The sequence below is a fragment of the Agelaius tricolor genome, unplaced genomic scaffold, assembly GCF_023055355.1.
Source record: "Agelaius tricolor isolate 1412-34295 unplaced genomic scaffold, bAgeTri1.0.p SCAF_20, whole genome shotgun sequence".
Classification (NCBI taxonomy): domain Eukaryota; kingdom Metazoa; phylum Chordata; class Aves; order Passeriformes; family Icteridae; genus Agelaius; species Agelaius tricolor.
The window spans coordinates 7,565,214-7,588,216 of NW_027269280.1; the positions used below are offsets into that span (position 1 = coordinate 7,565,214).

The following is a 23,003-nucleotide window of genomic DNA, read 5'->3' on the forward strand; positions in this document are numbered from 1 at the left end:
AAGGGGCACGAGTCCATCTCTCGGCAGTGCTGTCATTGCACCGCGCTTCCCAACGTCCTGCTGGGGCTGCATGGCTACAGCAGCAGGGTACAATTCCAATCCCACAGCAGTTCTGTTCCAACAATACACACAGGGTTATTTAACTGTTGCCTGATTCAGTTGTGACACCTAACCAATAACTTCCATTGGGAACCATTTCAGGAGGCAACTTTTTTTCTCTAAGGAAGCTCTCCTGCAGGACCTGGCAAACTTTGAACGGCTGTGTAGTACTGAAAGCACTGGGTCTTTATCCCCCAACAAATCCAAGTTCACAGTGGCTCCTGGAGGACACAAATGACTTCAGGAACGCGCTAGCCCCAAGCACGGCAGAGCACCTGATAAATGGACGCTGTGCAAGCAGAGAGCCCAAGCCCAGTGCGCACCCACAGATCCGCCCTCCCAGCCAGCTGTAGGGAATCGACCGAGCCACACAGGGGCTGGTGGCAGTGACAGCCCGGCCCCACCGCCCGGCCCGGCCCTTCCCGGGCTCCACGGAGCAGTGACACGCTCGGGCTCCCGGTGAAGGCCGGGTCCTTCCGGTTACGGAGCGTTAGGAAGCGGACAGGCGCCAAGCCCCTCGCAGGACCCTCGGAGCGGGGCAGGGCTGCGCTGCCTGCCGGTGCCGCCGCCAGCGCTGCGGGCTGCCGTGAACGGGAGCCCCTGACCGAGCCCCCCGAGCTGAACCGCGCTCGGTCCCGGCCCGCCGGGGCCAGCGGCCGCAGGACCGACAGCGCGTGCGCGCCTCCCGCCGGCCCGTGACGTCACGCGCGGAGCTCGGCATTCCTCCGTATCCGCCTGGTTCCCGCGGGGATCGCCGAATAATCGCTACCACGCACCCGCCCCGCCGGGCGGAAGAGTTCTCGGTGAGCGGGGGAAGGGAGGATGGGGGAACCCCGCGCTCGGCCGCGGGGGTGGCGGTGGGGTCGGATCAAGGCTAAGAGGGCTCCGTTGTCACCGGCGCGGCGCCGCCTCACGGGCCGGAGGAAGCGATGGTGCTGTGCGCACGTGTGGGGCGTCGCCACGGCAACGGCTCCTGGAGGCTCGGCCGCCGCGTGCGGGGCGCGCGACGGAGGCCACGTCACCCACCGCCCGCGGCGCGCGCCACCTGAGGGCCCCTCAGAGCCCCGCACGGCCCCTCAGAGCCCCGCACGGCCCCTCAGAGCCACTCACGGCCCCTCAGAGCCCCGCACGGCCCCTCAGAGGCATTTATGGCCCCGCACGCCTCTCAGAGCCCCGCGCGGCCTCTCAGAGCTCTGCACGGAGTCTCAGAGTCCCTCACGGCCCCGCATACCCACTCATGGCCTCTCAGAGCCGCTCACGGCCCCTCTGAGCCTTGCACGGCCCTGCAGAGCCCCACACAGCCCCACTCCAGCAGGGGTGGGAAGAGGCCAGCACGGTGAGGGAGGTGTCATATCTGTGGCTGACGTGAGGCACCTGCTAGAAAAAAGTGATATTTGATTACGGTCTGCATCTCCTTGATGCTCTGCGGCAGTTTGCCTGGACAGGCCGCGCAGGAGCTCCTCTGGCAGCGGTGATAGAATGTGTGTGCCTTGAGGTCAGGAACACCCCATCAGATATCAATATCAGCGGTAACGGAGCTCACAGTTCTAGTTTACTGAATTTTACAACTCCCCGTAATAATCCCAGTACTTTTATGACCAACAGAAATAGGTATTTTTTAGGTATTTAAGCGACACTGCACTGCTTGAGCAGACGGAGGTAAGGCAGGAGCAGCATTGGCTGGGTACTGAACGTGGTTCTGTCGAAGGAAGGCACGGCCTCAGGTGGGTCTCTCCCCACCATTTGCAAAAGAGTAGTGGCAGTCCTCAGGAACACCTAAAAGTGCTTTAGTACCTTTCAGTTGGAAGCATTTACAAAAGAAAACATATTGTTGTCAACTACAGTATGGTTACATGAAAAATAATGTTGTATTTATCAACTGGTCAGAGCTCTAGCTCTGATGGGCCGGGTCTGGGCTCGCTCGCCGTCGCCCTCTGGCGGCCGCGGTGTGCCCAGCGCGTCATTGCGGGGGACTGACCTCGGCATGGGCTCCTTTTGCTGTGTTTTTCTCCTCAGTAGTGCTGGTTGTTTAAAATAGCGAAACTGCCTTGTACAACTCTTTTAAATGCCGGTTTAGAGTAGGAAACAATCCCGGTTCCAGATTCAGCAGCTTCATTTTGTAATGAAAGGTAAAAAGCAAGCATGGTGTGTGCTCTGGAAAAAACTAGACCACACGAGATGGAAATATGTGTGTAACTTTTTCCTCTGGGAATTGTTTTGAGGAGCATTTTGCCACACTTTTTAGCACAGTCTCTTTCATCCTTTTGAAGGTCCTTCCAGAAACCCACAATTTTAGCAGCATTTCTGTGAAGCTTTTAGAGAGAGCTCTGTGACTGGGAAATGTCATAAAAAATGTGTCCTGTCTGCCTAAGTTATAAGAAGTGTAAAGAATCCTTAAAAATTTATTTGTAACTAAATTACTAGATTTTTTTAAAGCTACTGGAGCAACTTCTTGTTTTTTAATGAATCCTATTAATGTTTCCATTGATTTACAGGTAAACTAGTTTTTTCTTGTTTTAAAAATACCCTGCGATCAGCAAGTCTAACTCTGTTTATTCTGGCTTGGATGTGTGATTATCAGTTATAAAGATTCTGCAGATGGAAATTATGTTGGTGCATGCACTGGAATAGATGCCTGTTTCTAATATCAGATAGATTGTCTGATTTTGGTTAATTGGTGTAGAGACTCATTTTTAAGCACTGGAATTACAGTGTTTGAATTGTAAGGTATTTCGGGAGCAGATCTGTTGGCTAAGTACGTTTACGCCTTTTCTGAGCATTTTAGAATACTGTGAGTTTCTTTTTGCAAAGAACTGCTGAATTACTGCCCCATATATGTTATTACATTCTAAAGAGACACATTTGTTTGGCTCTCCACCACAAAGTACATCAGGCTGTGTTATGCTTTGTGTTTGTATAGGTCTTATTTTTAATTTGAGTACTATTTCTCTACAAGCTCAGCCATAACAATGTACTGTTTCATTGGACCAGTAGTAACTGTAAACCAGTCATTGCTAATTAGCTCAGATGGGAAATTTAACCCTGAAGATTCTGATTTTTTAAAATTATATTCTACGAAGCAATGTCTTCATTGGGAAAAAAATAGCTGCCATAACTGCTCTTCTGTAATAAATTGTCTTGTTGCAGCTGGATTATAGATGCATGTTAGTGCTATTTCTGGCTTTATGGAGACAAACTTGATTATAAAAAGGTTGAACTTTGCTTTTTGGATACCCTTTTCAAGTTGTAGTGTTGATACTTCTGTACAAACTTGGAATCTCAACACAGTATTACATGCTTGTTGTGTTTGTATGTTTTTATAAAGGAAAAAGGTAAGTCTAGTGGCAATAATAGTGTTTTCCTCCCCAGAATGTCTGTGTGGATGCATTTCTGCTCTCTTTGTAAGAATGCAGTTTGCACTAAAATATACTTGGTAGTACAATGAAGGATTTCAAATTAGTAATAGCTTGAAAACTCTTCAGCTACTGGGGTTTTAGTTTCCAGATTACTGGTCTCTGTGGAGCAGTGTTAAGTGACCACAAAACAATGAGAATGAAACAAATCTTCAATAAAAACCTGCACCATTTTTTGCCCAAGCAAGCCAGCTTCCTTTTGAGCTCTGTGCTGGCACAGTCGTATCATTAAAAGCGCATTTTATTTTTTATTTTCATAAGCAATAAAATAATTTCACAACTGTAATGAATGCACTTCCTATGGTACATTTTAATTATATGCAGCTAATGCTCATCATTTCAAAAATTGTCTCACTGGCATTTATGACTTGGTGTAAACGCTCATAGATCATGGGATTATTTGAAGGAACTGAAACTTTGAGAGATGTCAGCTTTGCCGTGTTGAGGAAAGTGACTCATGAAACAAGAGGTGCTGGTGAGCAATGGGAGACTGTAGAACACATTTAGGCTACAAATATCAGAGTCAACAGATTTTGGTAAAAAAGCCACGTTACTGGGTGTCATTTAAAAAAGGGATATCTTAGCCTTGAAAGTTGCCAGACCTCTAAACTGGGGGATCCAGGCTATATAATAATTCAGGAGTGTTTAAAATAGGAATCAGTCTCTTCTGCATCTCCAAAGTGAAAGTTGCAGAGGAAGTCACCTTTTCTGTAAATGGATTTACCAGCACAGGTCTTTAGAACCGTAACCTGATACTGTGAGCAAATTAAGAGTTTTAGGAGAAAAAAAATCTTTTAGTCAGCAAATCTTCTTTCTCATGATTTATTTTTAAAGGTCATAAGGTGACCATTACAGTAAAAAAATAGTTGTTTGTACAGGATAACCTTCCCAGATGAGATGCAACCCTGTCCTAAACCTCTGGGTCTGCAGCTCAGTCTCCCAGAGCCGCTGGGTGACAGCTGAGTGTAAGGTAAAGTGGAGCAAGAACTATTTGAAAAAGAAACTAATGTTTCAGACTAATGAAACAGACTAATGTTTAGCTTTTCTTTTTGTTTGAGTTATTCCATAGTTTTTCAGTAGATGCTAAATTTCTTTGATTTAGGGGAGAGAAGGATTTTGCTTTAAAACACCAGATAGGAATCTTAGGACAGACTTTTCACACTCAAACAGCTGGAGCAGCTGTAGATTCCCCACTGAAATGAAATGCAACAATTCAAGATTTAGAAAGGCAAAAAGTGTGACCAGAGCATTAAATAGAAGGGCCATATGATACCAAAATTAAGCTCTGTGTTTATTATAAAGAAAATCCTTGTTTTAGAAGGGAAAAAAATGAACTTGTTCCACCACTTTCTTTTTTCCTCAGGAGAAAACACAGAATATATCCTAGGTAATAAATCTGTTTTATGGCTCACATGAGAAAGGGTGGAGAAACTCCCATTATTTTCTTCCCAGAAATTGAAATACACATGAGCTAACATGGGAGACACTGGGATTTTCATCCAACAAATGCACAGCTGGCTTCTGCTTTTATTATTTTTCTAAGTCTAATAATTTTTCGTTTGATTAGCTGGTGGCTGACAAAACTATCACTTGCACAGTGTTTTGTATATTTAGTAGAGTAGGTGTGATGCAAAAAAGATACTGTAATGTGTGCCCAGAAGCATAGCACGACGTGTTCAGTTGATGAGAAATTTCTGCTTGCCTCTTCTTAAAATGCAAGTTTCTACCACTGACAATTGAGTTTGAATATCCAAAAAGGAACTTCTTGACCTCGAGAAAAATGAGAATTATGTAAGATTTGAGGATTATTTTTTTCTTAATTCACGTTGTAGAATTATATGATGCTGTGCACAGAAATAGAAATAAATTGTTAGGAGTCAGTTGGCAGTCCACAGTGCCAGTTTTGCTGTGAGAAAGCAGTGAGACTGTTTAAGAGAAGAACTGTCCTAGTCAGTGTTAGAAGGTGGGAGAAGTAGAGCTGCCAACAAGATTTATCAAGGACTTTAAGTGTACACAGTGTGAGCTGTGGAGAGACCCATGGACACACTTAATGTGGAAAAAACAACAGCAGCCAACCACAAACCCACCCAGACAATGAGATAAAGTGAGCACAGACATAAAGGTGGGAGAACAGGAGCCCTCTAGGAATGAGGTTCCCCAGAACCATGTCTGAGCACAGCTCTGTAAAGCCATGGATTCTCACTTTGAAATCAGGAGGGAGAATGGCCTATCAGAACTCCTTTGTGTGCCTTCTGCAGAATAAAGCAAGCATGTTCAAGAATCCAGATTCCTGTTTTGCATTGATCATTAATGCCAGGGACAAAGCAGGCTGGTTTCTCCTGTGCTGGCTCTCCTGGTGTTGGAATTGCTAAGCTGTGCTGCTGTCTGTGTGTTCTGGGCAAAGCAATGATAACACCTTCCCTAAGTAAGCAGCCGGGGAAGAAGACTGCAGTTTCATCCCAGACTGGTAGGTCTGTGTTGTCCAAGTGTTTAGTGTGTTTCTTGTTATTTTCAAAAATTCCAAAACAATTTGTGTTCTTGGGGCGGGAGAGAATGTGGGCTATCTGCTTCCACTTGAATATTGGTTTTGATTTGTAGTCATTTACAAGTGGTAGATACCCAAACCATGTAAGAAATTCCTAAGTGAAATTAGTGTGAAGCTACAGGTTCACACTACCCAAACCTCTACCCAAACCTCTACCTTTAATGTCCTTTCACACAGTGGCTGCTGGGGAAGGAATGGTGTGTAAGGACCAGTAGAATCACTGGATTGTGTCTCTGCATTCTGACCTAGCTCCACTACACTCTCTAAATAATTGTTGACAAGTTCAAGCTCTGTAACTAGAGGGTTATGACTTTGCTAAATGCCATGAGCCAATATATGTTCATGGACAAAGGAAATTACCTTAATGGACAAATAGGAGATTATTGAAGTGGCAGCAGATCATCGTGGGAGCTCTCTCCTCTCTCTTAGAGGCTTTGTGCTGCTGGGGATCACAATACTGTGGTGTATGGAAGTGCAGGAGCCTGTACTGGGGATGGCTGCTCCAAATGAGTGTTGCCCAGTGCAGAGGGCCAGGAAGGAGTCTCTCCAAAGGACTTAAAATCAGTGTGGCCAACTTCACTGTCCACCTCCTTTTTGCTCAGCCTTCCTTGTTAGAATTTGCATCTCTGTCCTGCCAGTATTTAGCTATTTGTTCTAATAAATCTCCTCTTCTGTAACGAGCCTGTTTCACCTTCTGAAGCTGTACTTGGAATTCTTGCCCCTGTGTGCCACACTGGCTCTGAGCTGGGTGAACCCCGTTCCTGCGGTGACTGGAGGGGCTGTGTTCCTGACATGCAGCTGGGATGCTGCTGGTCAGGAAAGGCCCTTGGAGCAGAAGTGGTTGCCCTGGTGGCACAAGCTTTCCTGCAGTGCAGCTCCATGGCCTGGTTTTGCACTCTGATGCTTTGTTCCAGGGGCAGTGGGCTCCTCACCCAGCTTGCAGTAGGTTGCAGAGAGGAGAGAGTCCATAGTGCTGTGCCAGAAAACCAAGTGAGAGTGAGCAGGGTCTCCAGGCTGCTACAGTTCCACAGCATCTGTGCTCTTTTGCTCTTGGTAACAGTCGGACCTTATCGAACCAGGCTCCCAAATCTGAGAGTAATTGGGAACATGTGACACATGGAAGAACTTTTTTAATTGATTTTTTTTTTCTAGTAGTGTGTTTAGGCCTCCCTGCTTTCACTTCAACAATTGAGGGTGTTGGTTGCTTCCTCATGTTTGTGTAAGAAAAGCTTTTTATAGTCCATTTTTCCACTTGGCGTATGTACTTCCTCCACTGTAGTGTAACACATCATTCTTCCCACTCCCTCCCAGCCTCTGAAGCTAATGGAAGACCTTCAGGGTTGTTTTATTTGCAATAAAAATGGAACTGTGGGGTTGGGAATGGTCATTATTCTTGCCTTAAAATGTGTTCCTCAGCAAGTTTTGTTTTGTTCTTGGTAAACGAGAAGGGTGTAAGGAAGCAAGGAATAATTAGCTGTATTTAGTTTATAGGACATTTAATTTGAACTGGAAATCTCTAACTCAATTTTTATTTTAGCTGAAATCTATCAAGAAAAGCAAAAGTTTGTCAGAAACATGAATGGAAGTGGCTGCATTCTTTTTTTTTTTTTTGACCGAAGACTTCTTATTGTAATACCAAATGTGAAGAATTTTTGAGTATCACCTATCCCAACTTCTGCAAGGTAACAGCTGGAGTGAATGCAGTCTAGAAGCTCCACATCCATCCATTATTTTGCCCTGTAATGGTGAATCTGGCACATGACAGCACTTGAGCCTTGCAAATTTGGAGATGTGCTGGAGTTCTTTCCTTGATGTAACATCAGTTACACCAAAAAGAAAGGAAGGTGGCACGGCCACTTTGATATCACTGACTGACAGAGTCCTGTCCCTGGTCAGGACAGTGAGCACTGTGTCCTGCTTGAGGATAGGACAGCACCTGATTGCCACAGCTTCACCCCTGCTTGCTGGTTGTTTTTATCACCAGTTATCCAGGAGTGTTACTTAGCCCCAGAACAGAATTAATAATATTTAATGTGGAAGCCTTTTTTCTGCTGTCTATGACAGATAGATTATTGAGACAAACTCTGGAATACCCTTAATTTCTAATGATTGAATGCTATTTCTCAAGAAACATTATGTTTTGGAACTATTTTTTCAATGTTAAATATTTTTTAATATAATCTTCCAAGGTTTTCCAACACTAATGAACACAGCCTAGGTCCTTCAATGGAGGGGCATGTGCAGACATGGCCCCTGTGGATTGAACTGCCTCACTGCCTCAGATCTTCACTATTTTTAGCCTCTATATATGCCTTTGTTTTTCCTAAGTGTCTAGTTCTAAGGTGAAATGGCAACTAACCCAGTCAGGGCAGGAATTCACTCTTTTCCCATATACTAGCTCCCCTGTAAGCTTGCACATAAAAATGGATCTGAGAATCCTTGCAGCTTAAGTCTTACTATGGGATGTCTAAGGTCCTAACAGGTATTTTTTAGCTACTTTTGTATTCTGCGATTTGTCTATGAAAATAACATTTTAAAGGTATTTGCTTATTTTATTGCTTCACTGCTAAATAATTGAAATCAGCACTTAGTATTTAATTATAGTGATTTTTAATCATAAATATTGTATAGTGCCTGATGGTGTAATTGGGCATTTTTATAATAAGCCCCTATTTTTTAAAACAAGGGAGAAATCTCTGAAATTCATTCCTTCATGCTTGTGCCCATTAAATGTGGTTATCATTATCTAGTGACGACATATGTTCTTCCTAACTAGGATTCTCTTCTCTTTCATGCTGATGCTATCTCCATGCTAGATTATTCCTGTTCCTAGTAGCACCCCGGGGCAGTAGTGAGAAGTAAATGTGTCCCATATGGCCGCTTGAGACAGCAGTTTTGGGTGTGGGGAGATGGGAGAGGAGACACGCTGGGGTGAAGAGACAGTGGGGTCTGTGTGCCCTGACTGTCCCAGCAGCGGGGCAGGCAGAGGGGCAGCAGGGCTGTGTCTGTCTGTCTGTCTGTGCTGTCAGGCTGCTGGCAGTAACGCGGCAGCGCTGCGGTGGGACAGGCTGCAGTTGTTTGTTGTGCCATGCGGGAGGAAGGAGCCAGGGAGGAACTGCGGCTGAGTCACCCGTTCTTCCTGGAGCGCCTCCTGGGCTGGTGCTGCCACAGGCAGCCCAGTGCAAGACTGAGCCTGAAGGCTCCAGCGAGCTGATTGCAAATATTTTGCAGAAGTCTTATTTTCTGGTAATTACTTTAACATGATTCAGTGTTTTCTCTTTTGTCTGATCTTGTTATGAGCCTCCTTGCCTGATCCTTCGCCTGCTGTCGTGGGAGCAGGGCAAGCGTTCCCGCAGCACGTTCCATTCCTGCTGTCTTTGGCCTCTCAGCTTCACTCACTGGGAGTAGGTGCTATTCAGTACAACTGGCCAGGGATGTGTCCTTTTGGAGCAATGGCTGATCCTGGACCTGTTCCTATGAAGCCTTTGAAACTACTGAGCTGTTTCAGATAGTGGGGTTAGAGCAATTTGTAGAATTGGGGTCCAGGTACTGTTTGCCAGTTCATGTTTCTAGTGATTTGTGAAATTAGAGCTCTTGTGGAAATCTGGAACCTTGCTTCTGAGGAAAGTGTTGTGTATGAACGGAGTCCAAAGCCCCCAGTCTTCAACAGATATATGAAGAATGGCAAGGATTTAGGTTCCAGTGGGTCACCAACAGTGTTTATTAGAGACTAATAATAACAGTGAACAGACTCTTCCATTCCCAGTTCTCTAGGGTTTTAGAAATCCAGCAGAACCAGCAAAATACCTAAAGCCCAGCCACTGAAACCCAGCCAAGTTTTGTAAAAATTACAATGGTAACTTCAAATAAATATAAATTGTCCTTTTTAAATCTACAGTTTATTTAAAAACAGTAATTTTGCCAAACCATAAATGTCCCCAGTAACTAAACCAAGAAATAACCAAGGTTAAGAAACCTAAGATTATAAGGTTTAGGAAAAACCTTTCTGATATATTTAGTGCTTTTGTTTAACCATGTGATTTACATTTAATCCTAGTTAGAGTAACTAATACATACATATCTTTATAGCAGACCAAACACTTCTCATAAGCAACTGACTGGTTTGTGTTACCACATTTGTTCAATGAGGGTGGAGGGAGAGAGGTGTACAATATAACTCACTTGCATAATCTTTTGCAACTAGTAGAAAAAATATGTCTCACAATATAGCTACAAGAAATACATGGGTGCTCATAATTCATATTATCCCATAAAATTTAGAAGAGCATTCAGAGACTGCAAATGAAGGTAATTTATGTGTAAAACCTCATCCATGAAGAATTTATTGCCATAGTAGGTATAATATACTTTGGCACAGACTTCTTCCGTGAAACTAGTACTTGCACATTTGAGAAAGGAACATACCAGAGACCTTGCAGGTTAAACTGTAGTCTGGTTTTTACAAAACACATTATAATGAAGACTTTTCTCTGCTGAGAGAGCTGAAGTCAGTTGGTGAGTTAATATGCCACGGCTGTTGATGATGTGTTTGAACATCTTCACTGTTCAAGTAATCTCTTTAAAATCAGTGTTAGTTTAGTGGTGCTACCTTTGTGTAAATAGTATTCTTTGTAAATATTTTGAACCTTAGAGGGAACTGAGGAAACTGCAGAAGTGCATTCCTACAAAACATTTTAATTTGCAGTATCTGAAAATGAGTATATGCTTTGCAGAGGTTGTTTGTGAAGCCCAGACCTCATTCTTCTTATGAGGACTACACTGGGACATGGGGCCTCATCTTTCTCTCTGCTCTTGAGCAGAACTGCCAGCTGAAGGTCCCGGGATGCATCCATGTCATTGCCAGTTTGGGAATGCTCTCTGCTCTTGAGCAGAACTGCCAGCTGAAGGTCCCGGGATGCATCCATGTCATTGCCAGTTTGGGAATGCTCTCTGCTCTTGAGCAGAACTGCCAGCTGAAGCCCTGGGATGCATCCATGTCATTGCCAGTTTGGGAATGCTCTCTGCTCTTGAGCAGAACTGCCAGCTGAAGCCCTGGGATCCATCCATGTCATTGCCAGTGTGACTCGGGCATGCGGCGGCCGAAGCGAGGCCAGGCAGGGTTGTGGTGACGTTGCAGGGCTGTCATGCACAGTCTCAGGGAGATGTCAGCGCTGCTCCTCTCAGTGCTTGGGTGGCTCCTGCAGCTGGAACAAAGATATATTTCCTTTTGTTCCTGCTGCTGGACTCTGATTTCTGTTTTCTTTTGAGATTACATTGTGCACAAATGCACATATGCCTTTATAGCTGCTGCCTCTCTTTGACCCAAACACTTCCATGGAAGTTAATGACATTAAGTGAAAATCAATGCAACCCATTGCCACTCCAAGATTTCTGCTTAATACAAAGTAAACAGAATAGAGAAGGATTTGTTATACCTTAGAATATGCCATTTAAATGGATATAGCTGGGAATGGAGAGAAGCAGCTCCTAGCATGATATATAAGAGGGATTTTGGCCCCCATCAGCAATGGAAGCTACAGGGCATATAGCTATAAAAATGGACCAGAGTTCTCAAGCATTTATGTAGAGCAGATAAGACCTTTAAAATTCTTCCCTGAAAGGTACACAGTGGTGTTGGGCAGCAGTCTGCTAGGCTTGGGTTGTCAAAGAACGTTATCAATTCCTCTGGGATTTTAACTGTTAATTCCAGGAAGTCTAGGTGTTTCAGGAAGTGCTATTCAAACATTATGCTATTTCTTCCGGATGTAGCTCCTTGGACAGTACACTTACACTTAGCCTTTTCTCTGTTGGCTTGCTCTGCAGGAGAAATCCCAAACTATTGAGAACAAAGATAACTTCCTGTGCCAGGTGTATTAGCTGGAATTATCTCTGTTGTACAGAGTAATAACTTGTCTCTTGAAAGTGACATTGGATTTTTGACGCCAGTCAAGATTTATCTCATCAAGGATGTCACTGTGCTACTAAGAAAATCTCATTGGCCTCATAATCAGAAGTACTGTGTTCAGTTCTCTGCTTTTCCAGTGGATTTAGTGGAGTTACAGATGGTGCAGAAAATGGCAACTGAAACAATTTGGGGAACTGGAACTGTCATATGAGGAGACATGGAAAAGTCTGGTACTCTTCAGTTTAGAGAAAGACAGATATTTATTGTTGAGATTTACAAAATCATGAAAGTAATGAAAAAGCCGGATGTGAAACTACTGCCCTCCAAATCCTGCAATGTAAGAGCTAGAGGGCACTCAGTGAAGGTAGGAGATCAGGTTTAAAACAAAGAAAAGAAGGTAGTCCTTCATTTTTTGGAACTCCAGGTAGTGAATTTTTTTGCCATGGTAGGTAGCAAAGGCAGGGATATCAGCAGGTTCAAAAGAGGTCAGATAATTTCATAGATAAAAACAGAACTGCAAATGGACAGTGAAGTTGTGTGCCTGTAACATCATTGTGCATGGGGGAGGGAGGGGCATGGGGGGCAGGAGGAATGGACCCCAAGAGCATCCAGGCTTCTGTCTTTTCCCTAAGCACTATCTCTAAATAGCATGGCACTGCTGGAAGTCAGGTACTAGGCCAGATGGGACCAGTCATCTGACCTTGCTGGGCATTTTTTTCTGCCATGCAGTACCACACTATGTTCTGCTTTGAAAGGGTTTTATTGTTAGTGCATTGAATTCTCATAAGAATAATCAAGAAAAAAATGGTAGCATGTTAATACTCCATTGTTGATACCTGAAATATTAAATGTGTTTTTAAGTCTGATCCATTGATAGTCAAATGCCTGCCTGTTACTGTGCATGTCACTAACATGGCATTTGTTTGGAAAATGTACAACTTGGAGAATGAATTTTAAGTTTGTGTGTTTATTTTTCTTGGCAGTGAGTTTTGGTTATCTCAGAAGGGAAAAGCTATCCAGGTGCAGTGAAGCTGTGTGGTGCCATGAGTGCTCTGGCAGGAAGGTATGCAGGGAGCTGCATCTGAGTAGTTTCTTCATGCTCCAGTACTGTGTGCTACTGAGATGTCTTTGTGCTGGTTCCTGGTGGGCCAGGTCTACCAATGAATCAACAGGGACTTAGGGCCAACCACATCCACAGATCAGAGACCCAGAATTTGGGGCATGGTCCCTGTCCCAGGCACTGAGCTTTAATGACACTCAGAGCTGGGATGGCATCCCTGCACTTTTGAGCATCCTCCCCAAGCACCCAGTTCTGTGCCTGCCCAACTCCCCCACAGGCTTCAGGCTACTGCTTCTTGCATAGCAGCTCACTCTTATTTCATCTGTAGCATTTGGAGGAGACCTGCAAAGTAAAAATCGGAAATCACTATTTCACTTTAATATAGGACACAGAAAAGGTCTTTAATATGTGTTTGGCTGGAGGTTTTTTCTAAAAGATATCTGTGAAAAGTCTTCTGTATGCTTTTTTTTTTTTTCCTGGTAACATTAAGCATATTAACAAAAACATTCTTTGCTTTAATCAGACAATATGGGCTTTGTTTGCATGGAGACTTTTGAATACTATGTGTAGCTCCTGTAGTCTGGGCACAAGCTTTTAGCAGGGATGCTTGCATGAGCCATAAACTGGGTGCAGCTCAGGTCGGCTCATTGTGCCTGTGGAAACTGGTGGTACTCTGCTGCTGCTGAGAAATCCACCATAAACAAATCCTCACTCCTGGTCTCAGGTGTGTAATTGGGAAACATGTTTGGCTTTTGATCAAAAGAAATGGAGTGTTTGGTTCTTAGGAATATATTTTCTCTTGTTTCAATGAAGTAAATGTTAATGCAAATAAAGAGCTTAAAGCAGTCTGACTAAAGCCTCAGCTAATTGAGCTTTGGTTCTGTGAGAATTTGGATGTCATCATCCTTTTGTTTTCCACTTCTCTGGGGAAGTACTTCAGCTATATGGCAAAAATAAACAAAAGAAACCTTTTAAATCTTCACACTTAAATACATTTATGAATATTTTTAGTTACTGTTTACTCCTTGCAAATTTATCTTGGTCTGAAAAAAGTTTCAGATGTATTGTTTTCCTAACAAAGATTTGACCTTCATCTTTATACACGGTTTCACTATTCTTCCTATCAGTGTTCAGTTCAAAGGAGCACTTCGAAGCACGCAGGCAAAAAGCAGTTCCATTGTGTAAAATAGAAATGTGTGTTTTATATCACAGGAGTTTAGAGAACAATGCAAAGGTCAATTGTGTTGCTTGCTCTCCTGTCACATGATGTGGGTGTGTATATGAATGCATCCCTGGAATTCCACTGTGGGATCTGCATCTTTGAAGCTGATGCTAAAATTACTGCGGAGGCTCTTCCAAAGGCGGATACTGATAGAAGATTCAATGAAATCGAAGGTCGCCAGTCTGGTAGGCGTTGAAAGATACCTGGCTATGATACTATTTCTGATTTAATAATGCGAATGGGAGGCTAGCCCTTTGTAATAATTAGGACTAATTACTGAAGAGGTGTTGACAGATGGGCTAAGAGGAAACAAACTGCCTTTATCCAGTGGCTTAGAGTCAGATTACTAGTCTTGTGTTATCTGTTTCTCAGAAAGTAGAAGCTTCAATCATTCACTAAGTCTTCAAAGGGGAAAGGGATCCTAACAATATACAGGATTTGGGATGAAGCTATGAAATAAGTCTTTGACTCAAAATGGCTAAATTAATCTCCTTTCCGTGAATTATCATACTTTTAAAGTTTGAGTTACAGATGGAGAATCTGATTGTAGTACTGAAAAATATGCAAAATCAGTATTGATGACTGTCCTGTTGCTACTTCTGCTCATGGATTAGTCCAAGATTGGTTCCTTGCTCTTAATTATATTAATATGAATTCTTTGATTCCTTCTTATGCCATGCTTGCTATCCAGCTGAAACTGAGACAAGGGAAAGTAGTAAGTACTCTCTCATTCAGTGTTTGGTTATGCAGATGTCATATCTGATCAACAAGCAGAAAATACATCTGCTGAAGTTAATTACAGTTATTTACCTTTTTAGGAGACAAGATCATGCATATTCTAGGAAGAAAACAATATATTACAATAAAATTGCATTTACTGAGAATTATGGATTTTCTTAAAGAGGATTTCTTCTCTCCTTTTGAATGTAGTGTCCATCCAGCACATCTGCATGAAGTAGATAAAATTGTCCAATGTGAATGGGGTTAACAAAGACATTCAGGGATTAATGCCTTGTCACCAGAATGAGCACTCAGTGTGACTTTCTTCAGGCAAATGATTTAAAAGTCTAGCCACCCTCCATTTTCTCAAATGTCTTTTAAGTGCTTTTCTTCCCACTCTCCACCATATATAGAACCTGGTTTTCTTAGAAATGTGATAAATGCGGTTGCATTCGATAGCACTTATAAGCAGAGGTAGCTTTCAATTATTTATTTACTTTCAACAAAAGGAGCCATTTAATTAATGTTTAAATATTTATAACAGTTTTATTGTGCTGTAAAATCGGTTATACTTTGATCTAGATTTTCTGGTTTGAGATAATAGGGTTGGTAAAAGTTTTCCTAATGAATTTGGTCAGAACATGACATAATCTGATTATCTGACGAAAGATTGACACTTCAGTTCCTGCCCGCATAAAAGCGCGGTACAATGGGGGCTGTTCAGCACAAATTCAAAGGCTGGGAGTTCAAGTTCAGGTACGGCAGAATTGTTCAAAGTTTCAAATTAATGTGGTGAAACAGTGTTGCATTTTTCACTGTATTTTTGGTCAGGAGTAATTTATGGTGGATGAGAGTAGTGAAGCTTGAAGTTAAATGTGTAAACTTCAATTCCACTCTGTGACTTTGGGTTAATTTCCCTCCATTTGCTAAATAGTAGTTAGTGTTACTTGTTAGAACATAGAGAAACTAACTGGTAAGAACATCACAGACACAGGAAACAGTACCAGAAACTGGGAATTAAGCATCATCAGTATTCAACCTGTTAAATATGGAACCAGTTTTTTATCAATATCCCTCACATTTTAACAGTTTAACTGTTTAACATGTGAGCAAATGCTCGTATGCTTGGAGATGAGCATATTTAACTAATGCATCCTACATGCTTGTGTAAAATAGATGTAGATTTATGTGATCAAACTGGCATGAAAGAACAATTATGTCTAAAGTGTAAGCTTAGCCTAAACTGTTAAATTAAACATAATTTCTTTTTCATTTGATATTCAGATAATATTTGCTTTGTAAATGTTGTTCCTGTTTGCAGTGGAATTACAGTGATCCCTACTAGAGTTCTTGGACTCAGTTGCAGTCCAGTAACTTGGCTTATCCAAATACTTAGGCTGTATGGAATAGGAATCCTAGTAGACAGGTGATACATACTATTAGTATGTACATACTAATGATACATACTATTAGTAATTAAGCTTGAATTTTGGAGGATATTTCATAACATAAAAATACTTAATAATCTTCTATTTTGACTCATATATTTAAAAGTGGTGTACACCATACTAAGTCATTTCTTTCTTTTCTATGCTGAAGGGGTTCTTGGAGAAAGTAAAGTGTTAAGTACCAAATGTGATGGTCTTTACTGAAATGCAGTTTGTTTCTGACCTTGAGAAGATTTTTTCTGACCTGAATAAGGATTTAAAGCTCTAATCTAATGAATTGATACAGACTGTCCACTTGCTTTGTTTCTTAAAATACCACAGGGCACGTGAATCTCGGTGTCCCTGGGAAGGGACCGTGTGTGCCTGGGGTCAGTGAGTGGAGCTCTAATCCCAGTTCTAGGGACTGTGGCACCTCGGGGGTCACTCACTGTCCCTGCCACAGCTTCCATCTCCAGACAAGGACATGGAATAGCACTGCTCTCGGAAATGTGCTGTAGTTTACACAGAAACAGAAAGCTCCCAAGGAGAAAATGCTTTATGGAATACTGGGGTAATGAACAGACCCTGCAAACCCTCCCTTGTCTGAGCAGTCTCACCAATATCATCTGGTAGTTTGGACAGGCATAGATCAGATCCAAAATTTGGATTTCAAAATACAAACTGGTCACAAATAGAAATTGCCCTTGGTATTTTAATATTTCTTCTGTATTTATGTCAATTTGTCTTGTTTGCTATTTGCAGTTTTAAAATATGTTTTTAACTGTTATGAAACAAATGTCAATATAAACTTGGGGTAGGAAATAGGTAAAATATTCTGATATAAATGCATCTCCCACCATATGCTGGTGAAGTACGTAGCCTGTTCAGCTAATTGCAGAGTCTTTTTTCTTCCTTTAATGAATCTGTATTTTGTGAATGTGTTTTGTACTTGTCTTTTTAATTCTATGAAATGTAAACTGTGTCATTAAAGTAAAAGAAACATTTTGGGAAGCACTGTCAGAGCTAACTTGCAGTGTAGTTTAATTTAATTGCCTCCCTCTGCACAGCATCTCTGCCATGGTTGGGTGACACAGCACACGGGGATTTCATAAGCAGAGGGAAGCATGCGGCCAGGAACACAAGCTGAAGTTTTAAAAGTACATGAAAAGCAGATTGCTTCATTGTGTCTCCATAAAGTGTCACTTCTCACTGTCTCCTCCCAGCAAATGAGTGAGAACTGGCAACTTCAGGGATGTTCATATTAAAAAAAATTCAAATTGCAGGCTTCTGACTGTAAACAAGTCACTTTTACCTCACATAAAATAAAGATGCAACACAACTAATTCAATGTGTAATAAAATATTTGTATATATTTATTTTATTGCAGCTTAATCCAAATATAATATTTAAAGAATAATAAAATAATTTATATACTTTTGTTTTAGTTGAATCAAAGGTGACTTGATGCAAAATTAAAATGCAGCGGCTTTTAAAATTAGGAAGATACTGAATTAATTTAATTTTAAGATTGGTATGAAAATGAGATTTGGTCACTTTTTCCCTTTTTGTTGACTGTATCAAGCCAGATCCCAAGCAGACCTTAATGTTCATGGAAACAACTGCATTTCTAGCAGCTCTGGACATAGTCCTGTACATCAGGAATCAATTAATAAGTCATTAATAAGAGGCATATTTTAGAAGTATAAATTCATTTACTCTCGGTTGTACTTTATTATGAAATATCATGTCACATATACTTTTCCTTAATTCTGAAAATTCGTGTTATACTTCACACTTTTAAGAAGAAAGTATAGAAGAGAAAATGTCATCTGATTTGTACTGTGTTTCATGTTCCTATGCCCTGTGGGAGGAAAGGAAAAGTAATGGAACAGACAAATAAATAAACGTGGTGTTGAAACTGGCATGACAGTTTCTGCTCTTGCACAAAGGAACTGCAATCAATTTATTGTCTTCATTGGTCAAATGCCAGAATAACAGTATAATATTATACAAGAGTAGATTAATTAAAGTGTAATTAGAATGGAATAAATTAAACAATCATAAAAGTTTGTCATGGGAAAAATATGTGTTTAGAATTAATTAGTTTTCAAATAAATGATATTTTAATTGCTCAGAGTTACAGAATCCTTAATTGCAGACATATAATTCTGGCCTAAATAACTTCAGTTGCTGTAACAACTTGATATATTTCTTCTCTGTCAATTCTTTTTAATAGTTTGTTACCAAACAAGATTATTGCCGGAATGTCTGCAAAAATGTCTGGAAGACGTTTAATTAAGCCCATGCTATCTGAGGACATGATTAGCTCTTGGAACCCAAAGATTTGTGGCTGCTGCTGCACTCTGCAGCACCCCTAATTAAGGAGGATGGGCAGACAGAGCCCCGTGGCTGACAGATTGCTATGCATGGCTGGACTGGAGGCCACTCTAAACAGCCTTTTGATGGTCCTTGGCTCATCAATTTTCTGCTAGATTTCAATGATTTATCACATGTACAAACTTAAATTCATTCTAGGCCTGATGTTATGCTGAAGAGAGACCTATATAAATCCTTTTTTTTTAAACTTATTTGGTGTATATCTAAATGCTGATTCATATTCTTCAAGTTTTCAAAGTGATTAATCATTTGTTGTCTTTTGTGCCCCCAGTTTTATGCAGGGTGTGTTGTAGAGCTAAACTCCTGTGGGCTTTTTTGCTTTCTTCCTCCAAACAAGGCTGGCTGTAGTTACATCATTGCACTTTTCCAAGCAATTAATGGTTTCAGAAAGTAAAACAGATGGGTGTCTTTTCCCTCATCTGCAAATTGAACCTGTTTATGAAACACTAGAATTTCATCTCTTTCAGCTGTATTTCACGCTGCATTTTAGGCTCCCTTATTAAAAACTAGTGCAATAACATGAGAGGCAGGGGCTCTCACGTTTTCAGATCCCATATTTTTGGCATAAATGTATCCATGACATTTGTCTGTCTCCATAATGTTTACTTCAGTAAGATTTGCAATGCCCAAAATGTTTAATTGTGTTAAAAAAGGTGAAACAGCTGATAGCTGAAGGCACATATGTCAGAATGAAAGACTGAAAAAAAATTATCAATCTGACACAGGGGGAGTATTAGAATGATTAATGTTTATGTTAATTTATGGCTTTTACATATTGATTAATAGCTTTTTGTTCCAGTGACCAAAATGTGTAAGTGGCAATGAGATCCATATGCTAACTCAGTGTCTTTCAAATGATTATAATCATTCTTAGTTTTGTTCCCATGCTGAAGCTATGTTTTCATATAGAAAGTAATTGTTGTACAGCGACTTTTTTAAAAATTGCAGATGGAAATATTTGAAATTGAGCCTCTAGACACAAGCTTGGGTTTCAGTATCCTTGAAGGTTACACATTGACCTTTATATACATTTTTCTTGCAAACTTCATTACTTAAAATCTTTATATATTGTGGTTTAGTTTTTTTTCAGGTAAGGAATGCTTACAGACAAAAAGGGTGCTAATGCTGGGAGGAGCCATTATCTGAGCTGAAATCATTAAAAATGCCTTGCGTTGCATGATGGTTATTAGTCATTTTCTCCCCTGCTCCCTTAAGAGTTCTTGGCATATCACCAGTTGCTGATAAGCACTTTTGTTTGCTATCTGTCCATTGACTAATACAATTAAAATGTGGAAACCTCCATCATTCATTGTCTAAATGTCAAGAGAGAAGGTAATTTTGGGGATCTCCTGAGAAGGGATGAACTCCTAACTTTCCTAGCAGTCAGTGGGAAATGGAGGTTCTCAGCACTTCTCAAACGGAGACTTTTGAAGTGTTTTTCTGAGCAGGCAGTCCCTGTTAGTCATTAGAAATGATTTGGTGACTATTTAGAATGAAAGCTCTGACAGTATTTGGTGTTCCCGACCTGTAAGAGGGAGGACTTCTGTCAGCTGTAACGTTGGCTGTGTGGCAACAGCTTTATATCAGCTAATGAAGGATTCTGTAACTAGGTCATATAAATCACTGCCTTCTCTTTGACATTGATGTGTCGCTAACTAGCAAGTTTTGCAAGCAAGATAGAAATCTGTCTACAGTACCTGGATATGCTATTTTCTAGTGCAAGCACAAAGTAATGAATGTTCTCCGTCCACTGTTGTGTTTTTTTAAATTAAATATTGTTATTATCATAATCAATTTGGTTTTGAAGTCACAAATATACATCACTGTGCTTAATCACCAGTTTAGCAGTCATAAGTAAATAGTAATATGAAAAGGAAGCAATTCAAAAGAAAGCATTTTGTTATCCTTACCTCTGAAAATTAAGAGTGCTTTATTAGTACATTTACTGGTTAAATCAAAAATGTCCACTAATTCTCATTTCTGCTTGACATCAATTTCTTGGTTTAAAAATTTGTACTGTTTTCTAATTTCCACTTGAAGTAAGTTATTATTTAAATTTGCTTTAAAGAAACCTTAGAAGTATAATACAGTTTCTATCTCAATTTAGCACTGAAGATAGAAATGAGAGTTTTAAACTGAAAGCTGCATTGTTATGTGACTGAAAAAATGAATTTTCATATATTCTGGGGCTCTGACCTTTACAACTGGTTGTGTAGTACTCCCTCATCTCTCGATCAAGCTTCTGCTGGTTTAATTTTGCTAGTGCACATTTCTGTCTTTTCACACAACAGACGTATCCTGTGTTTTGGGCAGCTGGGGTAAGAACTGGAAAAGCAGAGTGCCTGGGTTTTAGTTTGGGATTTTCACTGTTCTCTAAGTGGTTTGTGGGTGTTGCCTTGCTGCAGGACCCAGAAGGGCATTTCTTTGTATCGCTGAGTTACTTTTCACCTCAGGTGCAAAGAGATTTCTTCAGTTTCACAACATCTCTTTGTATTGCTGACTTTCCTGTTTCAGTGTGTTCTGATATTTTTTGGTTTGTACATGCAAAATGAAAAGCTGGGCTTAAAAATCTGTCACAACATGTCTGAAGAATTGTTTACCAAACCATATACCTGCTTTCAGACAATTTGTAGTCAATAACCTATTAAAATGGCACTTTTGCAGTCAGATGAGGTGAACTTCAGCTCATTCAACTTGCATGGATTTTCCTGGCATCTCTTTTACTGATGTATGAAAATGTTACTGATCAAATGGGTTCTTGTAGTGCTAAATTCCCATTCTCTGCTTCTGAGAAGTGCCATAGAACCAGGCAGCATTTAGTGACAGCCAGGGCTGTGTCAGATATTCCCAAGGAAAGACCAGAGCACTCCCAGCAGCCCTGGCATGGGGCATTGCTTGGGCTGAGAGTGGTTTGTGCTTTCACCACTGCAAACCTCATTGTCTGCAGTGGTTGGAGGCTGGAAACGTGGGAACATCGCTTTTGGAAAGCTCATACTGCAAGGGCTGTCCTCTGGATTTTAATGGTGGAGATTGCAAATGTAATGGAACAAACAAAATTATTTGCATTGCACCATTAACTTCAAGGAGTCTTTTATTTGCACTGTCTGCCTCTGCAGCTCAGGACCCACCTCCAAAACACCCTTGGCCCTGAGCACAGAGTGCTGTGACACAGGGCAGAGTTTGTCAGGGGGTGCAGGTAGGCACAGAACTGCAGGCTACAAAAGGGCTTTTGTATGAATGAAAAAGCCTGGAAAGGGGGAAGAACAATTTATTCAAATCTTTCTCAACTCATTCTTTGCTCTGATTTTTCCTTTGGGAGGGTGGCACTTGGTTGACTGGGAATTGTCAAAAAATAACAGGGATTTCATGTATCTGTTTGTGAGCACACCTGGATGTGTTGGATATTTTGCAGTAGTAATTATGTCTGCACACCTGCTGGTTTCAGTCCCAAATCAGTTTGCCAGACATGCCTAGGGAGATTTATTTCTCCTATACCTGAAAAAGCTCTTTTACCACTGAGGTTTTACTACTCTAAATAAGCCTAAAGAAAAATAGAAGAGGATTTTTTCCTGTCTTTGCTTGAGCTGTTGGTATCTCAAAGTGAACTGTGGGGTTTGTTAGGGGGAGGAGGGTGTTTGGGTGATATTTTAATAGCAATTTGTTTTTGCTTCAATGTGTGATAGAAATATAAGTGACAGGAGTGGGAACAGGAGAATTGCTGAATTCTGCTGGAATTTTTCCTGTGGGAATCTGTTAATGTTTTTAATTCTCTGAGAGATTTTTCTAAGGTAATCCTTTTGACATTTACATATTTTAAAGTACTCTCATTAAATAAAAGCTTAACTTTTTTATATCAAATGCTGAAGTGATGATACTGAAATACCACTGCATAGAAATTCAAATGGTTTGAGGATTATTCTAATTGCAACCTAAGCAAAGTAAGATTTGTGAGGGATATTAATAGTGAATTGTTCTTTAAAAGAATGTAATTTTGAAGGAAATTTAATTGTTCAGGCATTTAGCAGATGCATTTTCTTAGACAAAACCCTTTTTGGTACCTCACGTGCAGTGCACTCAGCCATTCACTAATTGAAACTCTCATTTGAGCAGCTGGGTTTGCACTCCCCACTTGTGTAGGAAATGTAACTTGTGCAGGAGCCCGAGGACTTGCAGTGCCCTCTGTGAAAAATCCTTCTCATTGTCCGTGCCACATCA

General features: G+C 41.1%; 1 protein-coding gene across 1 annotated transcript in view; it reads left to right on the forward strand.

The window, feature by feature from the left end:
- Nucleotides 1–444: 444 nt before the first annotated feature.
- GNB1L (G protein subunit beta 1 like) overlaps nt 445–23,003 on the forward strand; it is a 43,919-nt gene continuing 21,360 nt past the window's right edge. The window contains exon 1 of the mRNA XM_071445398.1: nt 445–902. The gene's annotated coding sequence lies outside the window, so the exon portion shown is untranslated. The remainder of the gene's footprint in view (nt 903–23,003) is intronic.